Consider the following 12,526-nt stretch of genomic DNA (forward strand, 5'->3'; position numbering starts at 1 on the left):
TTTGGTGGTGTTTTTTTTTTTTGAAGGTTCATTGGTATTTCCTTTTTAAAGAGGCACTGAGTAATAAAGAGGACATTGATTTAGCTTTAATAGGTAGAATTTAAATATGCTCCCTTTGGGAGCATTCCCTGATATTTGGGGGCAATATCAGGGAAGTAAGGCTTCAGTAGTACTGAATGATTCAGATTTCATCCCAGTTCGCATTTTCCTTGGACCTCCCTGCTTTTGGAAAGGCAACTTTTCCCCTACTGTCAAATTGTTTACCTATAATTTTTTTTCTCTTCTGCAGTATGTTATGACTTTGGTCATTGACAAAGACAAAAAAGACAGCTATCCCTAGGGATGTTGGGGATAAGAAATTTGTTTACTTTTTGTTTTTTTACCAGAATTTACCCAGTTCCCAACTCCCAGGCCCAAATGCAGCTCAGTGGTTAAGTTTGTACATTTCCCAGCTTGTGATGTGATTCATGGACACCCTCCCCGCCATGAGTTTGGCAATATACATACATTTTAAGAATGTGCATGAAAAAATGCGCAATTCTTAAAAATATGTACAGACATGCTTTAATCAGTGGGTGAAGAATGTATCAATTTCAAAACTGCACACAACTGATGTGTACATTCAGAAAAAGACAAATAACAATAAACAAAAAAATAAAGATTGCAATCTGATACAGAAGCTGGTTGGAATGAGTTTTGAGATGGAATTCAGAGAACCCCCTCAAGCTTGAGTTTTGCTAATCTGGCACATCTCCAGCTACACCAGTGTCTATGGTTCCCAATGCATTTTGAGACTATCTCTTTATCTGGAGCAATTCTTACTAATTTCCAAGCAACACTTAGAATCACTGGCTCTTAACTCACACACGGAAGACCACGTGTCTTCCATGTGTGGGTTAGGAGCCAGGAGTTCTAAGCATTGTTTGGAAGTTAATTAGAATTGCTCTTGATAAAGAAACATTCTCAAAATATGTCAAGAACCATAGACACTGGTGAAGCTGTCTTTGTTTTGGCTTTTACCACTGTTTTTAAATCCCTTTTGTTGATGTGTTTGGTCTTTGACACCTATGATGAAAAGTTCACACTTTTCTTATGTTGACAATAGCCCATAGTAAGCATAGATAGTTTAGGGAGAAGGCATTTGTGCTTGTATTCTGAAATACGAGCTCACAATGCCCAAAGAAGAATTTGATACTGACTGCATTCACCGGATGCCTACTTCCTTTCTCCTTGTTGAACTAATTTCTTCACAAATTATGGTTCAGAATAATTTGTATTTCAGAATACTTTGGCTTCAAACCAGAAGTTCTGATATGCTTATGGAATATCCTCACACAGTAGGAGTCAGCCATCTCCCCAAGGCCCAGGGCTAGCCCATGATATTTTGCAGCCTGAGGTGGAGCAGCAAATGGCATCCTCCTGCAAGTCAAGGTGTGTAGACCCAAGACTGGTCAAGTTATTTTGGCATCTGAAGCAAAAGTCCCACAAATGTCACCATTTGGCTGCTCATTTGTCACCTAAAATGAGATGCCAGAGGCACATAAAGGTAGGGTTGGCCCTGCCAAGGCCAGGGATGGACTGAACAGTCTATTTCTAGTCCCTGTCAGTTTTGCATGCATATTCATTAGTCTGTCCTGTCCTGTCTCGCATCAATCTGATTTTTTTAAAAAATGCATGAAAATTCGCATTATTCATAACACTTTTTTTAAAGATAAAAATACACATTTAGTACACATCCTAACCTAAAATATGTGCTTTATGTGCATTTTGATATTGGCTTTTTCAGCTGAGAACCGAACTGCAAAGGTTGGAAGTGTACAAAACCTGAATGATATCTGCATATTCATCCAGAAATGTGAGTGAAGTTTGTTGATGTAAAAAATGTGAACAAAATCCTTGAGCATTCCTAGCCAAGGCTTAATTCATAGGTTATTCCAGCAGTGTGGGGCCTGTTTCCCTATGGCCTGGTTCTATGCTGCTCAGTTACTTCTAAATGGAGGAATGCTCTTTCCCACATCGATGTCGTCTCCCCGCCCACCAGATGGAGTGATACAGGATAGAGCATGGGACAGGTTGTATTATTATTGTTTAACTCTCTGGGGAACACTGTGTAGGACTAATAGCTGGGATAAAAGTGCAGTCTCCCGTCACTGGACTATATAAACAAAAGCAGTGCAGTGATGGAGGACACTGATTATAAGATGCTCTGAGTTTCACAAGGAGGAAAAGGACAATATGTGTTGTATCTCTGTGTAAATAATTATCCAAGAGAGAATGTTGGGGTTCTTCCAGGTCAAATAATACCTTCGTTTGACTTTCCCCTGAACTCTCTTTTGTGGTCCCAGCCCTGATAGAGAGATCTCTGCAGAACACCCTTCATGAGTGAATAAACCTTCAGAATTTTTTGGCGGTTTTAGTTTAGCAGTGCACGATTTCCCAAGATCAAGCCAATTTCGAATATAAACAGGAGCCCTTGTTGTGCACATGTGAGAACGAAATTCTAATCCTTCCCTATGGAAATGAGAGCAGGAGGCAGGAGTGTAAACAGCAAAGGCATTCTAGCCTTGGCCTAATCCCTTATTTTTTATTTATTTTTTTAGTTCAAGGAAAGTTCACTGATTTGTGTGGTGAGAGGCTCAAGCCAGCAGTAGCAGCCCAGCGATTTAAGAGGAGTGCTAATACTCTTATGACACAGTGATGTCCAAAGCAGTAGGAAAGTGCTCCGACTGACAGGTGGCATGCTCTTTGTTACTCTGCCTTTGCACATGTCTCTGACATCTCTTCATGGACACAGCAGGGCTTTGATTCCTTGGTGTTTTGTATTCATGCCCTTTCCACAGTGCTGCTGCGGATTTACAGAATGCTTGGAATTGCAGAAATTCAAAGCATCCAGCCACAAGGGAAGATGATAAATGGTTGATTACAAAAAATGGATGTGGTCAGGCATGGGAAACAATAGTGCTCTCTCTTGGGTTCTGGGAAGAATTCAAAAAGTCCCATGGGAACATTACATGATCTTGATTGCATTGTCTTCCCATTTTCAACCAGTCTGGGGAGCTTTCCTATTCTTAAGAGCACTCTTAAAAAAAAAGATTATAGTGAGCAGAGGTCACAAACATACCCTTTCCCCCAACCAGTGGTATTGTTTAATACTGCAAGTGTCATTGTGCCACACTCTAGTTCAGAAGCTGGTTTTAGTATTCAGAGCGCTAATTCATTTTGTTGCTGGCAGCACTGCATTAATGATCAAGCTACGACAATGAACACTGTCTGCATAACAAATGCGCCTTTCTCAAGCTGCAGTAAATACAAAGTGATTAACATGGAATCGCTGCTCATGCAAACTGCCTCTCTCTGCTTTTTAAAAAGGATACCAGTGTTTTTATTTAAACCCCTGCAAATTATGAAATTTCTTTGGAGTAGGCTTATGCTGTTGTTGCTTTTTTAATAACAACAACAACAACAATAATAATGTACTATTATTTCAGTGGAGTTACCTTCAGGTCTTCTGGTATGCTCTCTTTGGAGTGCTGCCTTTACTACGCTGGATGCAAATGATTATTAATACTCTGTTCCCTGCTTCTGACATTTACCAAGGCAGAATCATCAAACAGAATGAAATCACATTATGCTCCTTCTGGCTAGCCTAATCCTGCCCATCTATTTGAGCTAACGGGAGTGTGTGAGTGTGTGTGCGTGTGTGCGTAGGGTGATCTGAGCAGGTTCATGCTTCTGTTTTTTAAAACCCTTTACATTTAAGGAGCACCAGGTGATGGCAGCGGTGGTGATTTGCCTTTAGCATCCACCAAGCAAGCTCCAATTCGGTTGCTGGGACCTAAAAGGAAGCCAACTGAGAGAGCTGTGTCTCCCCGCTTTCCTCTTAATCATGGCATTGAAGTTCTGGGCAATGTCAGTGTATTATGAAAAGATGGGATTATGCTATTCTTAGAGACAGGGACACAGAGACGGCTCACTTGTCAGGCAGTTTTCCCTTCCACATCATTTGTGGTGAATCCTTACTGAGGAAGCCCCTTTTTTAAAATGTAAAGCGAGCTGGGGGAGGGGAGGCTAGCCCTCTATTAAGCAGTTGGATATGGCTGTCTCTCATCCACTCTATACTCTGCAGCGATGCTGTTCACATCCTTATTGTCATCTCATCTCATTATAATGTGCCAAAAGCTTAGTCTCTCTGCTCCAGAGCAGCCTTTTAAAGACAGAGCTTTATTAGAAGAAGCATCATTCAAAAGAGCTCAAGCATTTTTTCCCTTTTATTCTACTAAGGCACTGCTGTAGGGATTTATTACTCATATGTGCCTTTCAAGGTGTGGAATCTTTCCTCATTTAGACCTAAATATAAGACACTTTTATAAGCTGGCAATCTTGCTAGCATGGCTGTGTCGATTGTAGGACTCCATTCCGACCCCCTCCCACCTGCTTGAATGACATTTCATTTAAAGAAGTATCACAGCAGGAACTGTTGGTTCCAAACAGAAGCCTAAATATAAAGTTTTGTTTTAAAACAAATGGTTCTTACTCAGTCTGTCCCTCTGTGTCACAAGATACTTGGTAATTCCCACACCCACAATAAAGGATTGCCAAAACAAGGGAGAAGATTTTAGGTTGTATGGAGTTGCAATCCAGTTTCCATCAGGAAGATTCAGGATGAATTCACAAACATGCATATTCATTACTCCAAGAGTGTAGAGCATTGTATATGCTGTGCGGATGAACTATTGAAGATCAAAAAACAGACAGACCTCTCATATTCCCTCACTTCAAATACAATACTTTTTAGTGAATGAATTCCCTCATGCTTGATGCACAATGGGCCCAAATTCAATTTGTTTTAGAGTGAGCACAGTTTGAATTGAACTTGAGAGTATTCCTTACCAGCCCTCTCCTCTATCATCCAGCCTTTCCTAAACTTAAGCTTGTGAAGGGGGCAGGAATGGGGTGTGGCAGAGGTGGGAGAGGTCTGTTAATGATGAAGGCCTCATTCTTCACTTGTGGACACTCCCCTGGGATATAGCCTGATGTCCATTTACACTGGGAAGCTAGTCCTTCTCTTGCAAGGGAAACTTTGTGAAAATGGGAAAGGTCTCAAAGTGGAGATTTGGGGGTGGAATGCTTGCAGATCATGCACAATACAGAGCCCTTTCCAAACCAATCCAGAACTTCAGAGCAATCTGGGACTGATTTAGAATTAGCTTGGATTAGGGTGAATTGCCAAAAATGAGGACATGCATCACCAAAAAAGAGGACAAAAGAGGACATCAATTTGCATATGCTAATTTATATGTATAGATGTCGGTTTAGAAATAATTATTACATTTTAAATAGAAATACAGGACATCTCATCATAGTGTGGAAGACTGTGACCAGGTGACTTGTGTGCCTTGCTCAGTCTGCTGTCCAGGTGCTGTTGTGCTAGGCAACTGCAAGGCCCAACTCTCCCTTCTGAGGGTTCTTTATGTTCATCCCATACCTGGACTGGACATCCCTTGAGACAGGACGCCTTCAAAATACACAACAGTCCTCTGGCAGCCCTTTAAATAGAGGACTGTCCTCTGTAAAAGACAATACAGGGCCACCCAAACTTGGGTGGGGGAATTTATAATGTGCATTCCAAGATCCTCCTTTACAAAGTTCAGTGCCTTGACTTTTAGTGGAAGCAATACACATTTTTATCTGCAGCCGTCAATTGATGAGATATCGAGTGATGCATGTGTAAATGAGCTCTTAGTGGTGTTTTGTTGTCATTTTTTGCTTGTGCTCATTTTGTTCTGGCCATATTTGGGTTCAGGAAAAACATGTGCATGCCCCCTCCCCCTTTTTCTTGGCTTGGCTTATTTGACCTAGATGGAGCAATTACTCTGAGGTATACCTGCCTTTTCTGCTTGTGGCATGCTATCTCTAAGACAGACTGTGCAGGTCGCTGTTTGGTAGATGGATGGTCCTGACTCTCAGCAGGTTGGACTACACAACCATTTAGTTTCTTCCAGCTGCTCTGCGAAACCTCATGTTAAAGCATGGAATAAGGAACAGCTGCATAAATTAGCATTGCATACAGTACATGGGCCACCAGGTGTCCAGTTAGGATAGTTAACAAAACACACAAAAAACCACAGGTTGAACACAAAGGGGAATGTTTGGGTGTTTCAATATAACACACGGACACACACAAGTGATCCGTGAAACCTACTGCCTCAGGATATACTAATGATTAATAGTATAAGACTTCAAAGGCACTGAGGTTAAATTAACACAGAGTAGGTGTAGCCTTGACTATTAATTAAGAAGATCACAGCAAACATCTTCAGATTTAACATAGCAGCTGCTCAAATTGCTGAAAACAGGGTGGATTTGGGTGCATATTTGCATTTCACTATGGGGAAAGGTCATTCGACTGAAAATCACGTTAGCATGCCTTTGTGGAGGGGCGTGTCATTCGTGATTTTCATTAGCAGAAGGGTAACGTGCTATGATGTAGTAAGATTGCCATGTTTGTTTCTTTCTTTGTACATAGCTTGCCAGGCTGTGAGAAGCTGGTGAACACATGGATAGGACTCAAAATGGGTCAACAGATCAGCAGCCCATTAGGTGACCCAGAACACTTCTATCACTGGAGTTGGCAGTAGCTCATGAGGCAGTTCACTCTAAGTTAGTAGAATCCACCACATGAGGAAATGGGACCACAAAAGGCATGAAGGTTCTGAACTCCACACCAGGCAGGCATGTGCTTTCTGTATGGCTAATAGTTCTCAGTACAGGTCCCTGATGGTCCATGCTATGGTGGGCTGTGCTAGGCATTTAATATCTATGCTGAGCTAACAGACCTCATGCCTCTGCAACATCCTCCAGCAAAGGACACTGGGGATCAAAACAGACATTACTTTAAATGTGTGCCTGGCAGTGATGGGCAGTATCCAACATTGCTACAGCATCTCCATGGAGTGTGTTGCACCAATGGGGCCCACCACCAACACAGTAGTAAACTAGCACTTCCTACAGCAACCCCAGAAACTATCTGAAATAGGGATGCTGGAGAAATCTGCTATGGACACAAATGAGGCCAAATTCCTGGGAGTCCGACCTCTGGATCCTGCAGCGGACCAGCACCCCCTAACCTGGCACATCTGCCATAGCTCATGGGGCAGCTCTCCAGCTGTGTAAAAGGCATGATAGGCTAATGGCAGCCACCATTACAGTATCATGGGGAAATTATGGCCATAAATTCTGCAGTTAATGGCATTTGCAGCAGTTCCTTCTAGGTAAATTGCAGCAGAAAAGTCCACAATTTACCTAGAGGGAAGCGCTTTACACCCACAAATGCTGTAAACTTAGGGATGGGATGGGAGCCCAATTCTGTCCAGGAATCTGGTGGAAATAACCCTGCCTGTGCCACCGAGCCACGCTTGCTGAGCCCCTGCCCCTGCTCGACCCACCTGCCACTCAGCGAGCTGCCAGTACTCACCCAGGCCCCATTCTCAAGCTCTGCAATCACCATTTGAGGGGGGGGGGAAGTGGCAATTGCAAAGATGCACATTTTTTTTTAAAAAAGGTAAAGGTAAAGGTGTCCCCAACCAGTCGTGTCCGACTCTAGGGTGTGGTGCTCATCTCCATTTCTAAGCCGAAGAGCCAGCGTTGTCCGAAGATGCTTCCGTGGTCATGTGGCCGGCATGACTGAACGCCGAGGTGCACGGAACGCTGTTACCTTTCCCGCCAAGGCGGTACCTATTTATCTACTTGCAATTTCTTGCTTTCGAACTGCTAGGTTGGCAGAAGCTGGGACTGAAGACGGGAGCTCACTCCGTCACGCAGCACTCGGGTCTCGAACTGCTGTCCTGCCGACCTTCCAGTCTGCAGTTCAGCGTCTTAACCACTAATGCAAAATGGGGCTGTGAATAACCCATATACGCAATATTACAGGTGTAAATCCCTTGTATATGGGCTATTCATGGCCCCATTTTGAATTTATCTAAAAATGCACATTTTCCTGATCGCCATTCCCCCCTGCCCCAAATGGCGATTGTGGAGCTTGAGAATGGGCCCTGGGTGAGTACAGGTGGCTCACTGAGCAGCAGAGAGCAAGAGTGCAGGTCTGGGGGCATGCAAGCAGGGGCACGGGCTGGGCGAGTGCCGGAGAACCCAGATGAGAGGTGCCCGTCCATCCTTATGTAAACTATGCAATTTACAGCTGTGATTTTCCTGTGATGGGCTAATGGCAGCTGCCATTAGCCTATTGTGCCTTTTAGACAGCTGATGAATTATGGCAAACATGCCAGGGCTCTGGGGAAATCTGTGAAGCCCTAAGCAGCCTAGATTTTCCTGCAGTAGACACCCCTGGACCAGATATCAGGGGTTTCACCCATCACTAATCTGAAATGAGGGGTGCCAGAGAAATCTGCAACAGAATCAAATGAGTTCAGATTTCTTTGAGTCCAACCTAGGGATGTCATGGGCGCCCGACTGGGTCCAGGAGTCAAGTCCATCGCCCCTGCCTGCAAACCCTGGACAGCACCCACCGAGCCACAGTCCTTGCTTGCCCCCCCCACGCCCTCCTGTGACTAACCACAATCCCATTCGGTGAGCACACGCCATTTTCCCACCTTTTTTCTGTGCAAAAAAAGGAGTTTTGAAAATGCACATAGTTAAATATGCGCAGTCTGGGGCTTGGAAAGCTTAACAGGCACAATATTAGAGGCATTATGCTTTTTTGTGCAGAAAAAAGGTGGGAAAATGGTGGGTGCTCACCAGACAGGATTGCACTGAGTCCTGGAGGGCACGAGTGGGTGCAAGCGTGGGTCTGGGGGGGGGGGCAAATGGGGCCAGCACTTCAGCGGGCACCTAGAGAACCTGAGCAGGGGTGTACTCACTTATCCCTAGTCCAACCCATGGATTCTGCAGTGCAGTGGTTTTTCCCAAGTTGCCCAGGTTGTATGGACTTCTGGACCATTTTTTAAAAACTTTTTGGAATTTTACACAAATTTAGTCATAGAAAAATATGTAAAATAAAACTACACAGGCTGAAAATATGCATTCCCCCCTTAGGTTAAAACATGATAATGCACATTTGAGGGTGGGTGCACATTTGGGGGCTGATTTGTGCATTTTGGGGGTGATTTGCATAGTTTCGCAAGTGAGAATTTGCACAAATTTGGGAAATGGGGAAACATCCAAATCTGTCAATGAGGGGATAACAGACCAAACAGCATCTGACAATCCACGAAACAGAGATGGAGCGGATTTTACAGAATCCGTATATCCCTATCTGAAACACTCATTTGTCATTTCCAGAATGGGGTAGGTCAACAGAGCTTCCTTTGACCTGTTCCATTCCAGAAACAAGCATTTTGACTCATTTCCAGTTGCCTTAGGAAGCTCTACCTTCCTGTTGTGACAGTAGTGGGTCCCGCTGCACTGGATATTGCCCTACACCTTCTCATTTCATTTTTACAGTAGGCAGTGGGGGTGGGGGTGGCTAATCCAGATCAGAACCCTAGCATGGCTGGTGGTGGTGGGGTGTGTGATTATGATCAGGATTGAGCCCCACATGCCTACTCTAGAGTAAAAAGGGGGATGACTTAGCTGGTAGACACTCATTTAAAGTGTTTCGGCCCTGGGCCCTACTCCCTCATGGAGTGAATGCTGGTAAATCCTAGCAAACTACCTAATGAACCACTGACAAGTGTTTGCATCTCTTACAACTTCCTGACATAGCTACAAATAGAGATTTAGATTAAAGCTATTGCAAGAGTAAAATCCCTTCCTCTGCACCGATAGAGCTACTTGTTTAAGTCATCGTTGCCATTCCTTGAACTTTTCATATCAACATGGATACTGATGTATTTCTTTTCTTGCTCATCAGGTTATTTATGAAGTTGTAGAAATTTGTCCTTGCACTGTATGTCACTATATTTTTATAGTACAATAGCCTCGGTATATCTGAGAGCTTCTCATTGAATTGTCACTCTCTGTATATTAGTGATTACTGGTGATTTTTGCTTAGTACCAGGAACAATGCTGGTCTCTTGACAATGTAACATTGATAATGTAACACTCCTGAAAAGAAGCAGTGGACACTTAGATTCTACCGAGAAGTGGCATCGGACTAACGTCCTTATGGAAACGTAAACAATACATATATTTAATCTGTTTCCTTATTCATCCTCAGTTATCTCCACATTCAATTGTTTCCAAATGATCTTCAGGTATTTCAATTATTTCCAATATTGAGTTGGAAATTACTGGAAGTTACTGAGCTGGACAATGAAAGGACTATAACCAGCTTCCAATTATTTTGAACTATATTTCAATCTGATGAGAGCTACAAAACATAGCTAGGATAATTGCTTAGTGGAATGACGTTTCAATAGGAAGTAGGGATGTATGATAAATTTGTTTCAGTTTAGTTTTGATCAGGATTTACCTAGTTCACACCTTCCGGACAAAACACAGACTCTGATGCGATCCGCGGTCAAAGTCTATACATTGCCAAGCTTGCAGCATGATTAGCAGACCACCAAAGCTGCATCTGACAACATGCGAACATTTGAAAAATGTGTGTTGAAAAATTCATACTTTGAAAAATGCCCTCACCTGGCATTTTTTTTTGGCCAGCTTGTCTGGCTAAAAGGGGGGGGCATTGCGGGCGGGTGGGGTGACATGACGCAGGGGCCTTTGATTGGTGCACCCCAGTGGCACCACCATGCAAGGAGGGGCAGGCTGAGTTGCCTTAAACTCAGCCCCCTTCTCAAACTCAGCTCTCTGGCTCAACGCAGCTAGAGAGAGCTACAGCTCTGCCAGAAACGATGAAGGACACCGGCCTGCTGGATACCGGCGTTGTCGCGCACGCTGAGGGCCCCGGCTCTTGAGGCTGCAGTGCGCCCGCCCCCCCCTTTCTCCTCGGTCACGACGAGGGACTTTGGCCTGCTGGAGAACGGCTTCGTCCTCATTCCAGCCGCCTGGACCCAGCATGCTTCTGCGCGCCAAAATCTTCGCTTGGTGATATTGTTCGCCTCCCTCCCTCCCTCCTTCGCCGGCTCCTTTCCTCTCACCCGCCCGCCCGCGCGCTCAACCCGCCCACCCGGTCGATCGCCTGCCCGCCCGCGCGCTCGCTCAACCCGCCAGCCCGCCCACCCGCTCACTCGCTCACCCTGCCCGCACGCCCGCACGCTTGCCTGACGGGCCCGCCGGCCGCCGGGCCAGCTCACGGCCCACCTGCCGGCCTGTCTACCTGGCTGCCGGCCTTGCCGGCCTCTTCCTCCTCGCCTTGCCGGCCTCCCTGAGGTGTTGCTCCCAGGGAGGGGCGTCGGCGGGCGGGTGAGCACGGCGCTGGTGTTTGCCGGCGGCAGCGCTCCAAGTGGCGGTCTGACTGCCCCCCCCCACTGGTCAGCTGAGCCTGCCTGTTGGAGGGGCGCCTGGCTGCTGAGCCGAGTCGGGGCGTGTATATCACAGCCCGATTGGTCACCTCCCATGGGCTTGGGACGTCTCCCCCCAAAATAAATAAAAGGAAGAGCTGCAGCTCAGTGGTAGAGCACGTGCTTGGCATGCGGAAGGCCCCAGGTTTAATCCCCAGCGTCTCCAGGTAGGGCTACGAAAGAATCTTGCCTGAAACTTTGGAGATCTGCTGCTGCCAGTCAGTGTCAACAATTCTGTGCTAGATGGACCCAGGGTCTGACTCAGTATAAGGCAGCTTCCTATGTTTGTATGAAAAGAAAGCTTTAATTAAATAAATAATAATATTAATATTAATAATAATAATAATAATAATTAATTAAATGACTATTATTAAATATTTAATTAATAAAATTGCGTAACAGCGGCGACTGCCTGTTTGGCGCCTCCCGTGACAGGGTGCCCTCGGCTGTGGGCGACCGTGCTCAAACGCAGCTCCATCACCTTTGGCCCCTGGCTGCGCCTCTTGAAAATCTGATTTTCTATCTAAACGGTAGTGCAGCACTCCCATCTTCATCCCCAGGCCTCTCTGTCTCGGTCTGGAACTCATACCCACAGATCTTAAGACTGTGGGGTGGCTACCTATTGTCTGGGGTGCCCAGCGGCTTTATTAACTCAGATCTTAAGACTGTGGGGTGGCTACCTATTGTCTGGGGTGCCCAGCGGCTTTATTAACTCTTTGATAGTGTCAAGGGCTCCTTAGAGGGCTCTCTCAGTCTAATCCAGTAGCCAAGTCCAGACACAGACAAAGGAATTCTTTTCAAAGCTTTATTCTTCCTTTGCAACTTAACAACTCTACAGGTATCAACTAGATCTGAGCAGCAGCATCCCTATGCCCTAGGTTGGAACAATTGGTCCCCGTTTGAAAAGCAATTACTGGCAGACCCCTGAATATAAGGACTAGGGAGAATCCCTCCCCTTTTCCCTTGGATCCTCGGGGCACAGCCATTGAGTGCGCGCCTTCGCTAAGTCTGCTATCTGTGCTCGGTCACTCCCTGGACTGCTAACTAAAACTAGGAATGTGGGGGGGAGAAAACTCCATCAGCTGTTGGTCCTGGGAAAGAGGAGT

Source organism: Heloderma suspectum, chromosome 3 (genome assembly GCF_057233095.1).
Source record: "Heloderma suspectum isolate Gila_16-S chromosome 3, 16-S_ref, whole genome shotgun sequence".
Classification (NCBI taxonomy): Eukaryota; Metazoa; Chordata; class Lepidosauria; order Squamata; family Helodermatidae; genus Heloderma; species Heloderma suspectum.